Source organism: Lygodium microphyllum, chromosome 7, assembly GCF_053477565.2.
Source record: "Lygodium microphyllum isolate KBCC chromosome 7, Lygodium_microphyllum_v1.1.10, whole genome shotgun sequence".
In the NCBI taxonomy this organism is placed as follows: Eukaryota; Viridiplantae; Streptophyta; class Polypodiopsida; order Schizaeales; family Lygodiaceae; genus Lygodium; species Lygodium microphyllum.
Window position 1 is genome coordinate 124,775,347 of NC_141141.1, and position 20,775 is coordinate 124,796,121.

The window sequence follows — 20,775 nt, forward strand, 5'->3', positions numbered from 1 at the left end:
CTTTGAATCATTATGAGAATGCCTATGCATATACGCCAGGTACCAAGTAAAATGAGCAATTAAGCGCACAGAAGGATCTGCAGATTGAGAATACTGCTGAGCAAAATGCAGATAATTCTGATAAGCCTGACTAGCACTTATCCATTCTCCTGGGATCAATGGCCAATTGATTTGAGGTCGAGTAAGGGAATCATTTAAACTCCATCCTCTTCTTCGAAGAATCTTCTGATCAAATCGTGGATATCCAATAACCAACTGAGGAGGATTAGGAAGAGAAGTGTTAGGAGATGGAAGGGGGACTAATGAAAGAGGATGAAGTGATGGATATGCAAAATCATAAAATGAGGAATGGATTAAAGATGGATTGGCTGAAAATTGAGGAGATTCTGTTAAGAAAGGTGTTAAAAGATAAGGAGGAAAAGTTGATAGAATATCAGGGGATGGGGAAGGACAAGGATTAGGAGGTACAAAAACTCTATCTTCAATAAAAGAACAATGGGTAAAAATAGGAATTTGAGGAGATCCTTGAGGTTGGAAAAGAAGGGGTAAAATGACTTTTGGGTTAGATTGAAAAAGGGAAATATAAGCATCATACCTATGAGCCATTTGTTGATAATGAGTTAGACATGGTAAGGATAGACCTAAAGCTGATCTACGATGATAGGCTTCAAAGAAAGAAGTATCAAATGGGGGTTGATTGGAAAGATAGTCTAAAAGATCCACCCTTAGTTGGTTAGTGTTCTGAGCATGAGCTGAAGCTTTGACCTGTCGATGATTCAAAATGACAGAATCAACCATAGTGTGCCATGAAAACTCAGGACACTCAGCCACCTTGGAAAAATATCCCTGGAACATCTCATCAATCCTCAACTCCAAATGTCGGACATACAAAGAAGCTTGCAATACCACATCTCCGACATACCAAGCCAGATATTCCTCATCTGGAATCAGTAAATCACCCCTCAAATACATGTAGGACAAAAGCATCATATCTGGAGTGACAGAGTCTTCAAAAACCATCCTTACTACTTCGATCAGCAACTCTGATGACCATGCCCCACTCCATCCATCCTCTGGAATAGGTAAATCCACCGTGGAAAGCTTGATATAGAAGGCCAACTTCTGTTGTTGATAATGGACAAAAAAGGAATGATCTGGTGGAACATATTCCTGATACTGCTCAAAAGAAGACCATAACAAATCCATACGAGATTGCAATCTTTCCACCTTGGCCTAGAATAAGGGACATAAGGTAGCCTGTCTTTGAAGAGCTGCCAAGTCTGTAGGGGATAAAAGAGAAACTGGCTACACAGGACTCTGTGTATTAGACTGAGACTGAGCCAACTGATCTTTGAGTTGCTGGATTTGAACATTGCTCTGGTCTAAAATAGCTGTGGTGGATTTCAATTTCTCTGCTTGGGCAGCTATCACCTCCTTCATCTCTTGACTCTCCTTTTGTAACTTATCCCTCTCCTCTGTTACAGCAACCACTTGAGACCTAGCTTCTGCCAACTCAGCTTTCAACTTAGAAATTTCAGCTTTCTGAGCATCCACTAGCTTAGTCTGTTGCTCCATTTGCATACAAAGGTCAGAGAATTTCTCCTAAGTAGAGGCTAACTCAGTAGTGGTCTTATTCAGTTCCTCCTTAGACTGCTGAACTTCATCATAAAATGAAGAATATAATTGCTGGATACAAGCAGTCATCGAAAGTTCAATAGAACTCTGGATATCCTTCCACAGGAACGGAATAGCATCTCATGTTACCAGGCAGTGAACAGAAGGAATAGTAAGGTCGAGCATCCCATCTCTATGGGCTCTGAAAAGATTTGGTGTCTGAAGGAATGCAGGCAAGCTGCTGCAAGACTGGGCAGGAATTGTCACTGGAACTGGAGGAATAGGCATTGAATCAGCCACCCTCTTGAGGCGTTTTCTCTGAATAACCAGGGGAGGAGGAGAATCATCATCCTCAATTATCACTTCATCATCTTCATTATGAGGCAGAGGAGGAACTTCTTGAGGATCAACTGGAGGTAAAGGAACTTCCTTTGCAAGGGCAGCATGTAGCAAGAAGACATAGAGGAAGGACCCAAATTTAACATTAGTCACATTTCCTCGAGTAGCTCGGATAAAATGGTGATCCATCTTGGAGAGGAGGTAGGTACTCCAATCAATGGTTATGCCTTTCAAAATCATTCGTGAAGCTGTAAACAACTCCTTGGAAAGATAATGAGATGGGGATTTTGCAGGCATGAACCTGTCCTGAAGGAGTTGCCATATCTGTTTCCATAAGGGATTGGAAATCATGGAAACGCCCACTCCTGACGTGGTAATGACCTTCTTTGGATCAAGAACATCTTGAGTCTGCTTCTGCAATAGCTTCAAAATATCATCATTGGTAAACAACTATCTGGCAGCAGGGACAGATTCCCCACGATATGGCAAACTAAGAGCCTTGCCTAGACTCTTCGGTGTCAGAAGAACAGAAGTGCCATGGACTGGACTAGACCTCTTGCTATAAGAGGTTAGAAACTCGTCACAAAGGGAAGGATCATCTGGAACCAGTGGGAAAGACAGGCTGACGAACTTGGACAAGCCCGCTTTAGCAACAACATCCGAATCCAGTAACAAAGAATAATCATGGACAGCCAAAGGAACATACTGAATCAGGGGAGGAGTACGAGAGGGCGCCATTCAGATGGTTACACACACACACCACAAACACAAACAAACCAAGAGAATGCCTGCAAAGCAACATACAAAAACCAAGGATAAGATATCAACCAAAGCGGTAAAACGTGACTCGACCAACTATCCCCAAGCAAACCACAGCCTAGAAAAAATTCAACATGACCTCTACACATATGCGACAGAAAGCTTCATGCTATGCAACATGCAAACACCCAAATCCCCGTATCAGGCAATAAAGAAAAAAACTACAACCGTATCCTTAACCGTAACAAAGAAACTAAACCAAAACATAACCACAACCCACACATATCAGGACCGCAACTTTGATAATCAGGTTTGACCATGGAGACAACTCCGAAGACTTCACGTACCCATCCCACGAAATGAGTTCATTAAAAAGGGGAAACAAGTGCAGTGAGGGGGAATTAATTTAATGAAGGGTTAATTTTAATAAATTATTAAGAAATGGGTGAATTTTTATTAAGTGATAAACCTTATCAAGAAAATGACGGTTCCTTCTTAAAATTTTAATTACAAATTATTAGGTTAGAGCGGTGCTTTAATCCGAATCCCAGACACACGAATAGCCACGCGCACACGAGCAATCACGAACACACGAATAGCCACGCGCACATGTGTCAAAGGGCGGAGAATGGTATCGCGAGGTTCTGCGCGGTTTGGTTGGGTGCGGCTGGGTGTCATCCGTTGTTTCTGCGATGGGTGTCTGCGTCTCGAGGGGGAACAGGGGTTTGGAGGGGGGTTTTCTGCGGTTGGGTTTCTATGGGTGGGACAGGGGGCTTATGGGGGGTTTTTGCAGTGGTCGCGGGGGGTTTCTGTGGGTCTGCGGGATGGGGGGGCTTACAGGGGGGTGGGAATGGGATTGACCCTGGGGGGGGAACAAGGGCTTGTGTGGGGGTAGGGGGGGTTGTGTGTGATGGTGGGACTGGGGGGGAAGGGGGGGTTACAGGGATGTGGGGGATAGGTGTGACTATGGGTGGGGGGGGGGGGGGGGGGGAGGGGGGCTTGCAGGGACACGTGGTGGGAAGGGCAGGGGTGCTCGGGGCACGCCAAGTGACAGGGCGGGCGTGTGGCAGCTACAGGGCGGCAGGCAGGGAGGAGGCCACAGCGGGGCAGGCGTCATAGCGGAGCACTCGGCGGCATCGGTGGCGCACGACATACGAGGCGGCGGGCGCACAAGGCAACAGGGGCAAAGGCGGTGACAAGCGGCGCAGAAGGAGGTGGCAGGCGCACGAGGCAGCGCTCGACGGGTACAGGGCGGCAGGCAGGAAAGAGGCCACAGCGGGGCAGGCATGCACGAGAGGGCGTCGGCAGGGCAAGAGGGGCGGCGTCAGCGGCCGTTGGCGGCAGGGCACAGGGCACCGTGGCGGGACGAAGGAGGGGCAGGGAAGGAGGCCTAGCGTCAGGGGAGGAGAAGAGGAAGGGGGCAGATGGCGCAGAAGGAGGTGGCAGGCGAGGAATAGTGGCGTTAGAGGCGTGGAGGAGGGAGGGGAGGAGAGGAGCAAGGCGCCACAGGGGAGAAGGAGGGAGGGAGGAGAGGAGGAGGAGGGAAAGGAGAGGAAGGAGGGAGAGGAGAAGAGGAGATGGAGGTGTAGGAATGGAGAGGGAGATGGAGGTGGAGATACGGGGGGAGAAGGCACGCAGAGGAAGGGAGAGGAAGAGAGGTGGTTGCGGGGGGGGAAGGGGTCGGGGAGAGAGAAAGGTGGGGGGTGGGGGGGGGATAGGGAAGGGTGCCTGGTGGGGTGGGGTGGAAAGGGCGCCCGGGGGTTGGGGGTGGGGTGCCCAGGGAATGGGTGGGGGAAAGGGTGTGGGGGTGTGCCCATGGGGATGGGTGGTGGGTAGGTGCCCATAGGGGGGTGCCTATAGGGGAATGGGCGGGGTGCCAATGGGGGAAGGGTAGGGGTAGGGGGACCATGGGGTGCCCAGGGGATTGGGTGCCCATAGGAAGGAATGGGCGGGAGGGCCATAAAAGAAAGGCGTACCCCCATCCCGCGTGCGTGCGCGGGGCTGGGTAAAAAAATTTGCCGTGACAGGATCAAAATAGCACCAGGATGGTGGGACAGGGCACGCAGACGCGATCAGGGTGCGTGGAGATGCGGGAAATTGAAAACGGGCACGATCACTGCAGAACGAGTCGCGCGAAAACACGGAAAAATAAAGAAAAATTAATATCTCCCAATCCGGGCATCAAAACGAAATGTCGTAAAAACAAAAAGTGGGTAGGACGGTAGGGGGAAGACAGGGAAAATGTGCAACAGGGGTTCCGGGGGAAAGACAGGGCGTTCACGTGCAAAAAACACGAAAAATGGGTCCAAAAACACAAATGAAAATTAATATCGGAAGATTGGTGCATCGGAACCAGGTGTAGGAAAAAGGAAAAATGTGCAGAAAGACGTGTCTGACAATCCTATCATGTCAAAACATAGGTCTGACTGAGATAAGACGCGTTCACGTGGAAAAAACCCAAAAAACATACCCGAAAATGGGATCGGAAATTAATATTAGACGAACCGTTGGCCAAAATGACATGTAGTAAAAGGAAAAAATGTCCGCAAGAAGGGGGGGTATAGGGTTGTCATGTTAGAACGCAGTTCTGGTGGAAGTAGGAGGGGTTCACATGCAAAAAACACCAAAAATACGTCCAAAAACACACTGAAAAATTAATAATTAAAAATCCAGAAGTCGAAATAGGGTGGAGGAAAAAGAAAAAAGGTGGGGGAAGGCGGGTTGGACACGACTGTCAAATCAAACTGGAAGTCTGATGGAAACAAGGCAGGTTCACATGGAAAAATGTCAAAAAGACGCACGAAAAAGTTTTAAAAAACCGCAAAATTAATATTGGACAAACTGTGCATCGAAATGACACAGAGTAAAAAGGAAAAATGTCAGGGAGAAAATGGTTGTCAGGGCTATGATGTCAAATCACAGTTTTGAAGCAAGCAAAGCACGTTCACATGGAAAACCGGCTAATGTGCGCAAAATGCTTCAAAAACTAATAACTCGAGAACCGGGCACTGGAACAGGGGTAGGTAAAAAGAAAAAATGGTCAGTTCAAAGGGATGAACAGGGTTGTAAAGTTGAATGTGGATGTCAGTGAACGTAGGGTGCATTCTCATGAAAACACAGCAAAATAAGGGAAAAATGGAGGAGGAACAGTCCCAAGGGAGGGGTGACAGTGGATGGGTGGGCGAGAAGGGACCCCATCAGGGTAAAAGCAAGGCATGACATAGAGGCATTAGCAGGTTGAGGCATATACAGAGGGGTATGTAATGTAGACGCACAGGGACGTGTCTCCACACTTAAAACCTTAACGGATAGGGTTAACCGAGCAACAGGGACCTAGGACTACACAACAGACCATCCACTAATGTCCCCACACTTAAAACATGAACGTCATTGAGAAACAGAAGGTGTAGGGTTAGAAAAACTTGGCCCATGTTGTCGAGCATCAAGGTTGACTGTCGATGGCACATCCTGTGTCGTTGTCGACTGCAAGAGGTACCAAGGTATCTTCACAACACACGTCCTTCGTAGCAGGGACCACGGACAGCACCCAGGGAGGTAGCTGGTTGAAGGAATCGCAGGAAATTCGTCGATGATAAGGAATGTTGCACTCAACTTACAGTCACTCAAATGGAATGAAAGAACTGTCACTCACCCCATGACTAATATCACTCAAGGAAGAAGGATTAAAACCCATATCTCATACCCGGTTTAGAAAGCGACAGGGGGGAATGGTGCAGAAGGAGTATGCCAGGGTGCACAGTTGATGGTGCATCAGTGCGTCCAACCCGTCTGGCATAAGTGCAAGGAGGAAGGCAAGGGAGCCTTACAATGCAATGTACAGAGCAGGGTGGCGTGTCTTGTGATGACGACAGAGACCCATCCCGTGGGTGCATAGGGAAACGGGAACGTACTTGACTCCAAGTGTTGTAACGTCCCTCAATCTCACCTCTCAATAAGTGATTGAGGAAACACCAGTCACACTCAGCCCACCCTCTGTCTCACGCTCTGCTGATAGATACAGGAGGGCAACCATGTCCTGAAACCCATTAATGTTATCCTCACGGTCACTTGTGCAAAGGTTGTATGCCTTGTGCGCATTTGATGGTGGAACTGTGCATCCCACCCTTGTCGGCATACGGTGCGAGAAGAAAGGCCAGGGAACCTTATAGTACAGTGCACAAAAACAAATTGTGCTTTGTGCATTGAGAGGCCCATCCCGTGTATGCTACACTGCATTCACACTTCTCACCTCTCATTTGATTGGAAGGGAAAAGACTAGTCACTCGCCCCACCCTATGTCTCACTCTCTAATAGATACAGAGGGCAACCCATACTCACTTTCCCATCTAGTTAGGATGAAAGCTCGCATCACTCAATTGTTTGTCGATGAAGATCACATTGTCAGTTGTTGAAGAGGCGTACCCAGGAAGGTAGCCATCAAATCGAACATGGGGTTAGATAGGAACATGGCATCTGCTTAGAGGACAGTTAGACGCTCTGCAGAGAGACCCAGGACACAGCGTACCAAGGGAGGCAGCTTCGGAACTGGATCCTGGGGATATCAATTGATGAATCCACTTTCTGGACTGCTGGGTGTTGCCACCTTTTCCACAGCCAATTTCTCGCCCAAGGGTGTTTACCACCTTTTCTTAGAACGAGGCCTGCTATGACAAGGAATTTCTTCCTTTTCTCCCATAAACACAATATTAGTGAGTTTGGGAATCTCCCAATTCCCATTTTTTGAATACTAAAAAGGTGGCACCCGGATAACATGATCATAAGTTTCTCAAAACCATATGATATGACCTATCATTGGAAAGCACTTGAAAAATGGAATCTATTGAGCTATAGAGCACTTGATTTGGAGTTATAGTATTCAAGTTATGACAAATCCAAAGATTTGACCATGTATCCCAAACTTATGGGAAATTCCCATATTCCCCAATATGGTGTTCATAACAGATTTTTTCTTTTCTTGTTTTCTTTGTTTTTTTCTTTTCTTTTTCTCCTACTCCCGAGGGTGTTTCCACATTTTCTCGAAGAATAGGTCGGCATGACAGGGACCGAAGTCCTTTTCTCCCATGACTGATATGTATATATATTTTTTTCCTCTTTTTTTTCTTTCGAATTAAGCAAGGGAATGGTAGAAATACCATTTGTCAAAACCCACCTCGCCACTGTCACTGGTGGAAAATAGAGGATAAGAGATTAGGGCTGGAAGGTAGGGTTGAGGGGACAAAGGGTTGTGTCCACTTCATCAGGAGTGGTTGAAGAACGGCTATCAGAAGTAGCATCATAAGAGTGATAGTGCCACGCCAATGAGGGAAAGGATCAGGTGACCGTGATTGTCAAGATCCCCAAGGAGGGAAGTACTTCTTCAGGCGATATCCATTGATCAGGAAGGGATCATCAGAGGCATCAACGGTCTGTACTTGGACAGAGCCATTAGGATTGACAGCCAGTACCTTATATGGGCCCATCCACCATTGTTGAAGCTTGCTAGGAAACTTGCCAAATCGTGAATCATAGGCTAGGACCAAATCACCTTCCTTGAACTCCTTGTGCTTGATGAAGGTCATGATAAGCCTTGCGTCGAGCTTGCGTGGCTTCCATGCACTGTAGAGCCATCCTGCGAGTTTCGTCCAAACATTCCAGGTGCAGGAGATGGCATTGTAGTGAATCATCGTCCCCCAAACGCTCTTTGATAGCCACTCGCAAAGAGGGTAATTCCACTTCAACAGGGAAAACAACTTCTGTACCATACACCAGCTGGAAGGGTGTCTGTCCTGTTGCTGCTTTATGGGAGGTTCTATACGCCCAGAGGGCCTCTGTAAGTTGATTGTCCCAATCACGACGATGTGCGGCAATCATCCTTGTCAAAATCAAGCAGAGGATGCGATTGGTGACTTCGACTTGGCTGTTGGCTCTGGGGTAATAAGAAGTGGACTTGCGATGGTGGATCTTATACAGCTCTGTCAACTCTTCCATGACTTTATTAATGAAATGAGTGCCTCTGTCACTTACCAGCTCTAAGGGACTGCCAAAACGGGTAATGATATTCTCGTACATGAACAGAGCCATGCTCTTACCATCGTCCCGCTTTAGGGCTTTAGCTTCACACCACTTTGTGACATAATCCGTACATACGAGGATGTATCTGTTCTGTTTCCTTCTGGTAGGAGGATCAATCGGGCCTAAAAAGTCAATGCCCCACTTCTCAAAAGGCTTCAAAGGAAGGATAGGTTGCAGTGGCATGGCACTTGTCTTGGTAGGTTTCCCCATTCTCTGATAAGCGTCACATCTTTTACAGTAATCATAAGCATCCTTGTGAATGGTAGGCCACTAGTATCCTGCTAGCAGAGCCTTCCTGGCTGTGGCTTCTCCTGCAAAGTGGCCCCCACATGGCTCGTCATGGCAAGCCTTCAAAACAATCCCAATCTCATCTCCTGCAACACATCATCTAAGCACTTCATCTTTGCCTTTCTTGTACAGTGCGCCACCTAGCAAGGTGTAGGGGGCTGATTCTAACATAAGCTTATTCCTTTCCCGACTAGAAATACCAGGAGGGTACTATTGGGTTGCCAACAGATTGGCAATGTCTGCATACTAGGGGGTTACAGTTTCTACCAAGAATAGAGAAGCATCAAGGAGGTCTGGATCATCCTGCTCCTCGTCTGTAATTTGTGGGATACGCGACAGATGATCAGCCAGAACATGGGAATGACCAGGTTTAGTAATTACCTCAAAGTCGAACTCCTATAATAGAAGGAGCCATCTCATCATTTGTCCTTTCACGTCTGCTTTGTTCATCAGGAAGGATAGGGCCTCATGATCCACATAAAATTTAGAGTGGGTAGACAGCAGATAGTGGCGGAACTTTTCTAGGGCAAACACCATTGCCAAGCATTCCAGCTCTGTCACTGTAACACCATATTGGGAAAAATGGGAATTTTCCATAAGTTTGGGACATGTGGTCAAATCTTTGGATTTTTCATAACTTGAACACTATGACTCCAAATTAAGCGCTCTATAGCTCAATAGATTCCATTTTTCAAGCACTTTCCAATGATAGGTCACATCATATGGTTTTGAGAAACTTATGGGTATGTTATCTGGGTGCCACCGTTTTAGTATTCAAAAAATGGGAATTGGGAGATTCCCAAACTCACTAATATTATGTTCTGTGTAGTTCTGTTCTCTATCCGTGACTTTTCGGCTTGCGTAATAGATGGGTTGATCCAATTTGGAGGAGCCCTTCTGGCAGAGAACTGCGCCTAAGCCTTCAATAGATGCATCAGTGTGTACATGGAACTCCTTCGTCCAGTCAGGAGGTTGTAGAATGGGTGCCTCAATCAGACACTACTTCAGAGTGTTGAAGGCTTTGTCACATTCTTCCGTCCAAGTAAACTCTGCATCTTTCCTTAGAAGCTTGTGCAAGGAGGTTGCCTTTGTTGCAAAATGGGCTATGAACCTTTTGTAGTAACCCACATGGCCTAGGAATCCCCTCAACTGTTTGAGGTTGGTGGGTGCTGTCAGAGCTGCGATCTTTTCGATCTTTGCAGGGTCTATTGATATCCCTTGTGCAGAGACGATGTGGCCCAACAAAACTCCAAAAGAGACCCCAAAGATGCATTTGTCGAGGTTGAGAGAAATCCCATACTCCCGACATCGGTCAAAGCATTGTTCCAAATGTCCCCAGTGTTCACGGATCAAACTATAGACACAGAAGTCATCCAAATACACCTCAATAAAGTCGTGCAGATGATTTTGGAATGCGGCCATCATGACTTGCTGGAAGGTAGCAGGGGCATTGCAGAGTCCAAACGGCATCACTCGATAAGCGTAGGTCCCCCATTCTGTGGCGAAGGTTGTTTTGGATTGGTCTTCTTCTGCTATCTGCACTTGGTTGTATCCACTGAATCCATCCAGAAGGGAATAAAGCTCATGTCCTGCCACTGTGTCCAACAGTTGGTCTATGAAAGGGATAGGAAAGTGATCCTTACTCATCTTGGAATTCAACTTGCGGAAATCCACACATATACGAAGCTTGCCATTCTTCTTGGGTACCACCACGATGGGTGAAACCCATTCACTATTTGCCATTGGATAGATAAACTCGGCTTCTAGAAGCTTCAGCAGCTCTACTTTCACCAATGTGGAATAATTCGGGTTCATTCGCCTCTGTCGTTGCCGTACTGGCTTGGCATCAAGCTCCAAATCAATATGATGCTGACATATTGTGGGATCAATCCTCTTTAGGTCTTTGTAGGACCATGCAAACACATCCAAATTCTCTTTCAACAAGTTGTACAAAGTTGACAACTCCTCTTCTGGTAGGCTGCTACCCACCTTCAAATGGCATTCAATGCCATCTGCATCCACAAAAGTTAACTGCCTTTCACCTTCTACTTCACGGATGAAGGTCCCACGAACTACTTCTAGATATAGATCCGAATCCTTCAAGGAAGTGGTGTCCTCATTTGATGTCCCACTAGAACCAACTTCTTCTTTTGGTGGAGACTTAGGTTGCTCCTTGAGATGTTGAAATGGGATTAAAGCCGTTTCGGGTTTGGTTTCAAGATTAGTTACCTCTTGGCTTGAAGACTCATCTTCTGATGACATGTCCAGGAACGTCACATAACAGGGACCCTCTGATGCTTGTTGGAATTGTGAGACTAGTGCTTGTTGGCACGGTGCATCATCATCATCTTTTCTTGGCAGGGATGGTTGAGGGCGGCATGAGCCACTGCTGAAAGACGGTTTGGTCTTCTTTAACCATTTCTTATAAAGATTTTGCATATGAGAAGATCCATTTACGAGACCAAATGGTACCATCGCCATTCTGTCCCACATCATGAGCTCGTCTACTTTTGATGCTTCTGGAACTTCTTCTTCATATGTATCCTCTTCGGGTGGGATAGACTCTTCCATATCGCTTTCATAACCTTCTTCTTCCATATCATCTCCTTCCTCTCCTGTTTCTGTCTGTGTCTGTGTCTCTGGCTCTGGCTCTGTCTCTGTCTCTGGCTCTGTAGGAGCTCTGTAAGAGAAGAACATGTTCTCTGTTTTATCTTCTGCCTCTATCTCTGGCTCTGCTATGGCCATGTAACAGGGAGAGCAATACATCCATGCTTCTATCTCAGTGTCAGAAGTGATTTCGGAGATTGTTCCTGGTTCAGGTAGGAAGTATTCACCCATTGATAATGGCTTTGCATCTTTTGGGAGTCGGCTTACAGTATCCACTGTTAAGGAATGTGCCACTGTTTTCTTGGGAAGGATCTGTTTGACAGTATCTTCGTCTACTGATGTTCCATTTGTAGCCTCATTAGGGGAGTCAGAAGATAATTCCAAGGAGGTGGATCCATGTCCTTTTTTAGCACCATATAGCTTCAGCACCACTTTGTTGGGTCCTCTACCCAAGGTCAAGGTTCCTTTTAACCAATCCGTCCTTGCTCTGGCTTCAAAAAGCCATGGTCTGCCCAGTAACAGAGGGTAGGATGAACCATAAGAGTTTGGCTTCACCACCAAATAGGTTAGCCAATAATCTTTTCCATCCACTGTAGTCTTCACATATGGGAGAATGCCCAAAGGCTTGATTCTGCTCTGATCTGCCAGTCTGATGAGCCATTGGGTTGGTTGCACACCTTGTAGGCCTAGATCCTTCATTGTCACATCCGTCATAATGTTCACTGATGAACCACCATCAATCAGTGCATTTGCAATGAAGCAGCCTTCTATCCACACACCAGTCTCTGGGGTACCCGGATCTAGGAAGGCGTTAGCCACGTCCAGTTCTTTTACAGGCTTTGGAGCTTTGTTGGACTTTGTTGCTGTTGAGGGAGCAATCCTTAAGCCACGTCTTCTTGTCAGTATACTTTTGAACCTTTTTCAGCAACTGGGAGATAGCATCAATAATTGTCAGAATGTGAGGTTTGGTTTAAAGGTGTCTAGATCTCTAACCAGATCATATTCCTTAATAGGATCCACTGGCTTCTCTAACCGGTTAGGGAATGGGGCAACACCCATTTTCATTTTCCGTTTTTCTTCCAACAGGGGCATCATGGGGACTTCTTTTACCACTTGTGGCACTTCCTCCTCTTCTATCTCGTGAACCTCTGGTCCTGTCTCTGGAACTATCTCTATAACTCTCTGTGGCACTGTAGTGCTCTATACGGCACTGTCAGGCTCTATTCTGTTCTGTTCTTCTGGTGGAAGATTGAACTTCACTGTTTTGGCAGGAGGATTATTTTCTTTCTGGATAGGTGGTTCCTTCTTCTTTGCATGCGTGATGGCAGCAACTTTCAATTCCACTAAATTGGAGGTAGGCTCTTGGGCCTTGGCCGGACTATCCGTAGCACTGTTTTTCACTGGGGCTGGGCTTGGACAGTCTTTTGCAGTGTGGCCTTCTCCTTTGCATTGATTGCATAAGGGCTTATAATCCACTGACCTTTTGGGATTTGGACAATTTGGTGAAATGTGTCCCTTTTCTCCGCATTTGTAACACTCTACTTCTGATCTCTGACCACCGCCAGACTGTCTTCCTCTGTAACTTTGAGATGGAAATCTTCTGGGTCCGAAATCAGGACCAAACTCTCTAGGCTTGGGTCCAATATCATGTGTTGTCATTTTAGATTCCAGCAAGTTGAATCTTGCATCTTCTTCCTTCCTTCTCCTATCATGCATCTCCTTCAAAGAGCAAATATCCTCTGTATGGTTCTTCCGCAAATAGTAGGAACAGAAAGCTCCCGGAATGGTTGGTTTTCGTGTACATTCAGTGGCTAAATGGCCTGCTTGATGACACTTACCACACCAAGTATTTGACCGCATCACATCTCTTCCTGCTCCTGCCACATTGGATATACTAGTGGTATTCACTTTCAGTATCTGTAGCTGCTCTGTAATCACATCCATCAACTCCTTTTTTATATTTGCAAACTGAGTTGGATAAATAATCCTTCAAGCTTTCTCCTCCTGAGGTACTGGCAGTAGGGTTTTGAGGAGTCTCTGTAATCACTGCATAAACAGGATGGGCTGGCGCAAAGGGATCTCTGTTCTGATTCTGATTCAGAGCTCCTGTTTGAACTGTTGGCTATTGGCTCCAGTTGGTAGGGTTCCACTGTTGCTGCTGATTTGGCATTGGGAAAATTGGTTGGGACCATTGGTTGTTGTGGTTGAACCATCATTTGAGGCATTGATTGTGGCCACTGTGGATTTGATGCACTGTACTGTGATACTGGGGGCATCTGCTGGTAGGGGTAGGGAACAGTCCCTGGGACTACATTTGGTGGGTACATCATTCCTGGCATCAGAGGGGGTAGGACTCCTCTTCCTGGACTCATCGCCAATCGAGCTTCCACTTCATCGTACAATCTTGCATCTTTTGTTGCAGCTTGCAATGTGGCTGGTCTTTGCAGCTCCACAAACTTACAGACTTCTAGTTGTAATCCTCTAAGAAACACCCCCTTCTGAATGCCATCATCTAGATTATGGTTAGTCCATCTCTTCAGGATGGATTCCATTCATGAGACATAAGCTTCTACTATTTCTCCAGAGGACTGACTTAGGTTTATAAATTCCTCTTGCATCCGCTCTTCAAAACCTTCACGCCTGAATTTAGTGAGGAAGGCCAACTTCAGGTCGTCCCATGTGCCAAAAGTTCCTGCTGCTTGTCTCTCATACCACTGAAACGCCGTGCCCTTGAAAGTGGTGGGGAATATTGCTAACCAATGCTCAAGGGTTCTGGCATTGTTAACCACACATGCTACCATAAACTCTGCTACATGAAGATCGGGGTCTTCATTGTACTCTCCCTTAAAAACTGGCGACGGGACTACATTCGCTGGCCTGTCATCAATATTTCCAGGACGGATCTGGCTTGGAAGTGGACCTCCAGGCAGCAGGAGGAGGAAGGGCTTGATGTGCCATTGGGACTTCTGTAAAGAGTTCCATAAGGGGGTCAAAGGCGGCTTCTGCTGCGAGCTCGTTCTCAGCTTTGATTTTTGCTTTCTCTCTTCTCACGTACCTCTGGACTCGTTCTAACGCTTGCCTCTTTATTGCGTCATTCATCAGGGGGTTGGCTCCACTCTGTTGTTAGTGCTCCACAGAGGGATAACGGAAGGCTTCAGTCTCTGGAGGACTCTCTTGCCAACATTTCTTCTACTTATTCCTTTTCAATGTCTCTAAATTCTGCTTTCATGCAACTGCACAAAGGAAGGTATTCGGTTCTGAAGGTGTCAAAATGCATACGTCTAAGCATTGTGGTGGTGCTATCATCATAGTAATGCCAGCTTCTGATGGTTTCAACAGTGTATGTTGTGAAGAACACTCTGTCTACCAACTTCCAGTGGGTTGCTAATTGAACAAACATAAGATTTTCAGAACTCAAGCATCCCACGTATCTTGCTGTTGAGCATCCATGAACAAATTCCAACTCTTTTCCTTCTTGTCTTTCTGAACCTCCACAGACCAAGACTCCTAAAGCTTCTTCACAATCTCCCACTTGATGATGTCTGGAAACTTCTCAATGAATGCCAAATCTTCCATGGATGGTCATTCTCTCTGTTTCTGCTCTTCAGTTTGTCCCCAAATAGTTTGCCACCAAGATGCAAGTTTCTGCTGCTTCAACAGGAAGAGGAAACTGTCCACCACATAGAGCATGCATAATGATGGTGGTATGTTTTCGCCATCGTGGGATGAAATTCTTGTGGAAAGTGGCTTTGATTATGAGAAATTCCAACTCTTTAGTGGAAGAAGGAACTTTACAAACATCCATTGAATTCTTCTCTTCTTGGCAATGCCATTTCCTTCATTTTCAGCCTCTTCTGGTGCTTGTTGATGGCAAGTTTCCCTGGCTGCGCACCAAAAACATGGAGCCCCAAGAGGAACACCGAGGAAAATGGAATTCTCTTGCAAGAAAATCTATCTTGTAACATCAATAAGCTTTTTTATTAGGTTTTATATGATCACAATGAAGAAAAGAACACCATGCACAACAAATCTTCATATAGCATCATGTAGATCTCCCACGGATTTCGTAGAATCAACCATATTCTTCAATATCTTTACAAATTACATCAATAGAACAAAGAAATCAAAGGAATACACCATCTTTGAATGGAAATACATCACATAGTATTCATCTTCAATGTCTTCATAGTCTTCTCTCTCAATCTCTCATATACAATCACTCTGTTTTAGTAGAATTGGCTATCTCTGACTCTCTCTCTCTCTCTCCATCAATAATACATCATATCCTCACTACAATCTCTCATAATCACTCACAATAATCCTTCTTAGGTCGTGGATACCCCTCCCAAGAGGTATGTCTAATATGAAGAGGCACCAGAGCCACTACAGTGTCCTTTCGTAGCTCACCACTATCACTTCACTCCAATCTTTACTTGAGTCTTCAGCAGCTACTTCTTTCACTTCTTTTAGCTCTTTTGAACTTGTATTCACCTCTTTACAAGGCTAGAAAACTTTCCCAAGCTACAATCTCATCCATCAGAACACATATAGAAGCATACAGAAGGTCTACAGAAGCTCATCAGAGAGTTACAGAAGGTCAACAAAAAGCATCAGAACCACATAACTCATACCAAAACCATTCCAAACCATCAAAAATCACTCAATAAGCTTTCAAACTATCTCAAACCCTTTTAATCAATACTCCATCCCTCCTTACAGAGAGAAAATAGAACAAAACAGAAGCAATCAGGACCAATCAGAACATATCAGAACTTCACATCTCTACTAATAAACATCATGAGCTTAATAAAACTATTCCAACCTATCCAAAACACTCTCAAACCACTTCCAAACCAATCAATCATCTCATAAAATCAACCATTCAACTCTCAAAAACAACAAAAATTAGCCCAAAAATAGGTCATTTCAACACTCAACAGGGGAAAAAACAAGGTATGGGAGGTTATTTTTGCATGGCCTAAGGGGGCCCTTAAAGGGATTTAAGATCCGGGAAGGAAGAGACTTTAAGGTAACATATTTTGGTGGAAAAAGGACTTTATAAAGCTTCAAGTGGAAAATTGAGGGGGGGGGGAAAGGAAAAAGGGCTAAGGTAAAATTTTCTTGGGGGAAAAAGGGCCTTATAGAATTAGAAACTCCAAGGGGGGAAAAAAGTAGCCTTTAAAGGCTATACCTTTTGGAAGGAGGGAAAGGGGCCTAAGGGCCCTTAAGGGAAAACTTGGAGGGAGGGGGGGGAGTAACCCCAAAACCCACGGGCACGTGGAGGGGGAGGTTGAGAACTCCACGTGGGGGGGGGGGGGGGGGCAATTGGAGGCCGTCAGATGGCAGCGATGACCAGGTGGCTGTGGCATGGCGGATGGGAGATAGCGCCCTCCTGTCGTTGATTTGTAGCGTCTCCCCTCAACTCCTCCTCTCCCTCTCACAGCGGCAGCAACGCCTCAACCTCTCCCTTCCTCATTGCGTCTCCAGCTCCATCTCGTCCTCCTCCCCAGGCTACCATAGCCACTAGCATCCCATGGTTTATATAGGGGGAGGGGATAGGATCCTCCCCCCCTGCGTGTCAGCAGGCATGTGCACAATATTTGGCAAGCTCCAGCAAGGAGCTTGCCCACCATACTAATCCCCTCTTCCTCCAGCTCGACAGTCCGCTAGAGGAGAGGGAAAATTTAAAAAATTTCTTTTATCTATTTTTTTTTTTTAATCCCTATGTCTTATAGAAGTAGTTCACGCGTGGGGAAAAAAAAATCAAAACGTTACATTCTCTCCCCCTTGGAGGAATCGAGATGTCCTCACCTCGAGATAAACTGGGGATATTGATGGTTGAGAGTGCTTTCATCTATCCAAGTGGCATCCTCTTCGGGATAATCTTTCCATTGGACGAGGCATTCTCTCAAGGTTCTGGATCTAAGTTGTCTCTCCCTAATATCTAAGATCTTGTCAGGCCTTAGTTCAAGGACTCCTTGACTAGGCATTACAACTTGTTGGTCATCAAGTATATGGTTAATATTAGGTACATACTTCTTCAATAGGCTGATATGGAATACATTATGAACCTTTAGGTTCTTAGGGAGTTGCAGTTTATAAGTATTAGGTCCTAGGCATTTGAGGATCTTGTATGGTCCACAATATCTTGGACTTAGCTTTTTGCAATTTCCTAAGGATAGGAAACTCTTCTTTGGGGTACGCGAATGAAGACCATGTCTCCTTCTTCGAAGACTCTATCTTGACGCTTCAAATCTGCGTAGGACTTTTGTCTATCCTTGACAGCTTGGATGTCCTGTCTTATTGACTTTATTTGGTCATCCATCTCTTCCAACATCTGCCTTGAAGCTTCAACCCTTAAGGTTGGATCTGAGAAGTTTAGGGGACTTCAACAGTCATGACCATACAATGCTTGGAAAGGGGTCATCTGAATGCTTTGTTGGTAAGAAGCATTGTAGGTAAATTCAACCAAAGGCAAGTATTGAATCCACCTCTTCGGCTCACGATAATAGTATGCCCTAAGCATATCCTCGATGATTGATTTACTCGCTTTGTTTGGCCATCCATTTGGGGATGATAAGCGGTGCTAAAGTAGAGTTGAGTCCCAATGGCTTCAAAGATAGCTCTCTAGAAGTATGATGTGAAGAGAGAATCACGATCACTAATGATTCTTATGGGTAACCCATGTAGCTTGAATATCTCCTTGATAAACAATCTTGCAATGTCCGAGGCTTTATAGTTTGTCTTTACTGGAATAAGGTGTGCAACCTTAGTAAGCCACAACCATGATGGAGTTGTATCCTCCCTGGATTTAGGCTAGGCCTACAACAAAATCCATACTGATGAATTCCCATTTCATTTGGGGAATTTCAAGCGGTTGCAGCTTCCCTGGCATCTTGACATGTTCGGCTTTGATATGTTGACAAGACAAACACTCGGTGACATATTTGAGAACGCCACCTTTAAGCCTCTCCCAATGGTAGCTTTTTCTAACTGCATTAAGAGTCTTGGCATAGCCAGGATATCCTGAGAAAGGGGAATCATGAGCTTCCCACAATATCTTCTGCTTAAGTGCCTGACTTGCCGGTATACACAGTCTCGCTCTATCGTAGACAAGTCCGCTATGGGCAGAGAATTCATGATACTTAGCATACAGCTGTTGGTTCTGATCCTTGATAGAGATCTCGCTTAGCATTGTTTGATAGGCCGGATCATGGCATGCATCCTCTCTAGCTAACTCAAGTATTGGGTTGTTTGGCATAGATACTTTTGTAGCTAGATATCTTGCTGTTGATGGATTCTGCAAGATTAGGGAATCAAGGAATGCCTTGCGACTAAGTGCATCGGCAACTACATTCACTTTTCCTGGTCGCTACTTGATTTCAAAGTCATACTCGTCCAACACTTCAATCCACCGACGTTGCCTCATGTTGAGCTCATTCTGGGTAAAGATCCATTTGAGACTCTTATGGTCAGTTACTAGAGTAAACTTGTTACCCAACAAGTAGTGTCTCCAAAGCTTTAGAGCATGGATGACAGCTAGCAATTCCAGGTCATGAGTAGCATAATTCTTCTCATGACTCTTCAATTTCATTGAAGAGTATGCTACAGGATGACCTTCCTGCATGAGCACATATCCCAAAACATGTGTGTTAGCATCAGTTACTACCTCGAACTTCTTATTGAGGTCTGGATGTTTTAGGATAGGTGCTGATACCAAACTTTGCTTCAATCTGTCAAAGCTATTTTGTTTGGGAGTTGACCATGCAATGGAAGTTTGCTTCTTCAGTAAGTTCGTCAGAGGTGCTGCAATCAAGGCATAGTTTTTTATGAAGACCCTATACCATCCTATCAATCCAAGAAAGCTGCATATTTCTTTGACAGATGTTGGTATTGGCCATTCTAGCACATCTCTGACCTTGGCTGGGTCCACTGAGATTCCTTTCGCTGATACGATGAAACCTAGATATTCAATCTGACGTTTGAAGAATGCACACTTTTTCATCTTAGCATACAGTTTATGTGCCCTCATTGTCTCAAGGACAATCCAAAGTTGAGGTCCATGATCTTCTTCCTGTTTAGAATAGACTAAAGTGTCATCGAAGAAGGCAAGCATGAAATCATCAAGATATGGCCTAAAGATATCCTACATTAACCTGTTCAAGGTGGCAGGTGCATTCGTAAGTTCGAATGACATAACTAGGAACTCAAAGTGCCCATATCTTGTATTGAAGGCCGTCTTGGGGATATCTTCTTCCTTGATCCTTATCTGATAGTAACCCCAATCTTGGAGAAGATCTTTGCACCCTGAAGGCGATCAAGAAGCTCATCTATTCTAGGAATATGGTACTTGTTCTTGACCATTGATTGATTCAATCCTCGGTAATCAATACATAGTCGAAGTGTTCCATCTTTCTTTTTCTGGAACAGTACTGGAGCTCCCCATATGGTGAACTGCTAGGCCGGATGTAGCCCTGATCTAGTAGTTTCTTGAGTTGTTCCTTCACCTCAATTGCTTATGGTATGGACATTCTATAAGGTCTCTTTGCAATTGGCGCAGCTCCTAGTACTAACTTAATCTCATGATCCACTTCTCTTTGAGGCGGGAGTTCTATCAACTCTTCAGAGAATACGTCCACGTATTCCTTTAGCCAAGAATGTCCCTCACTAGACTCTTGCTTCTGATCTAACTTGTTGAGCTTAATTAAGTAGATACGTAATCCTTTTCTGAATCCTTTTATGATCCGAGATACTTTGGCCAATTGGATTTTTGGCACTCCAGCCTCACCTTGAGTTGTGACTAATTCCCTTTCAGAGTTTCGAAAGGAAACTTGGCCCTTTCCACAATGAATGTGGGCATCATTAGGCTTAAGCCAGTCCATTCCGAGTAGACACTCATGGATACCTAAATTCATGACTCTGAATTTAACCAAAGTCTTTTTTCCTCCCAGAAAGAATTCCACCTTAGCAGTTTTCCTGGTACAAGTAACCTCACGACCATTTGCCGATTCCACAAGCAAGATAGGTGCTTCTATTGTGGCTATTCCTAATCTTTTTGCACAACCTGTTGAGATAAAGGAATTTGTACTGCCACAA

At 45.3% G+C, this 20,775-nt stretch overlaps 1 pseudogene; it reads left to right on the plus strand.

Moving 5' to 3' along the window:
- Positions 1-3,340: 3,340 nt before the first annotated feature.
- LOC148033907 (uncharacterized) overlaps positions 3,341-20,775 on the plus strand; it is a 39,931-nt pseudogene continuing 22,496 nt past the window's right edge.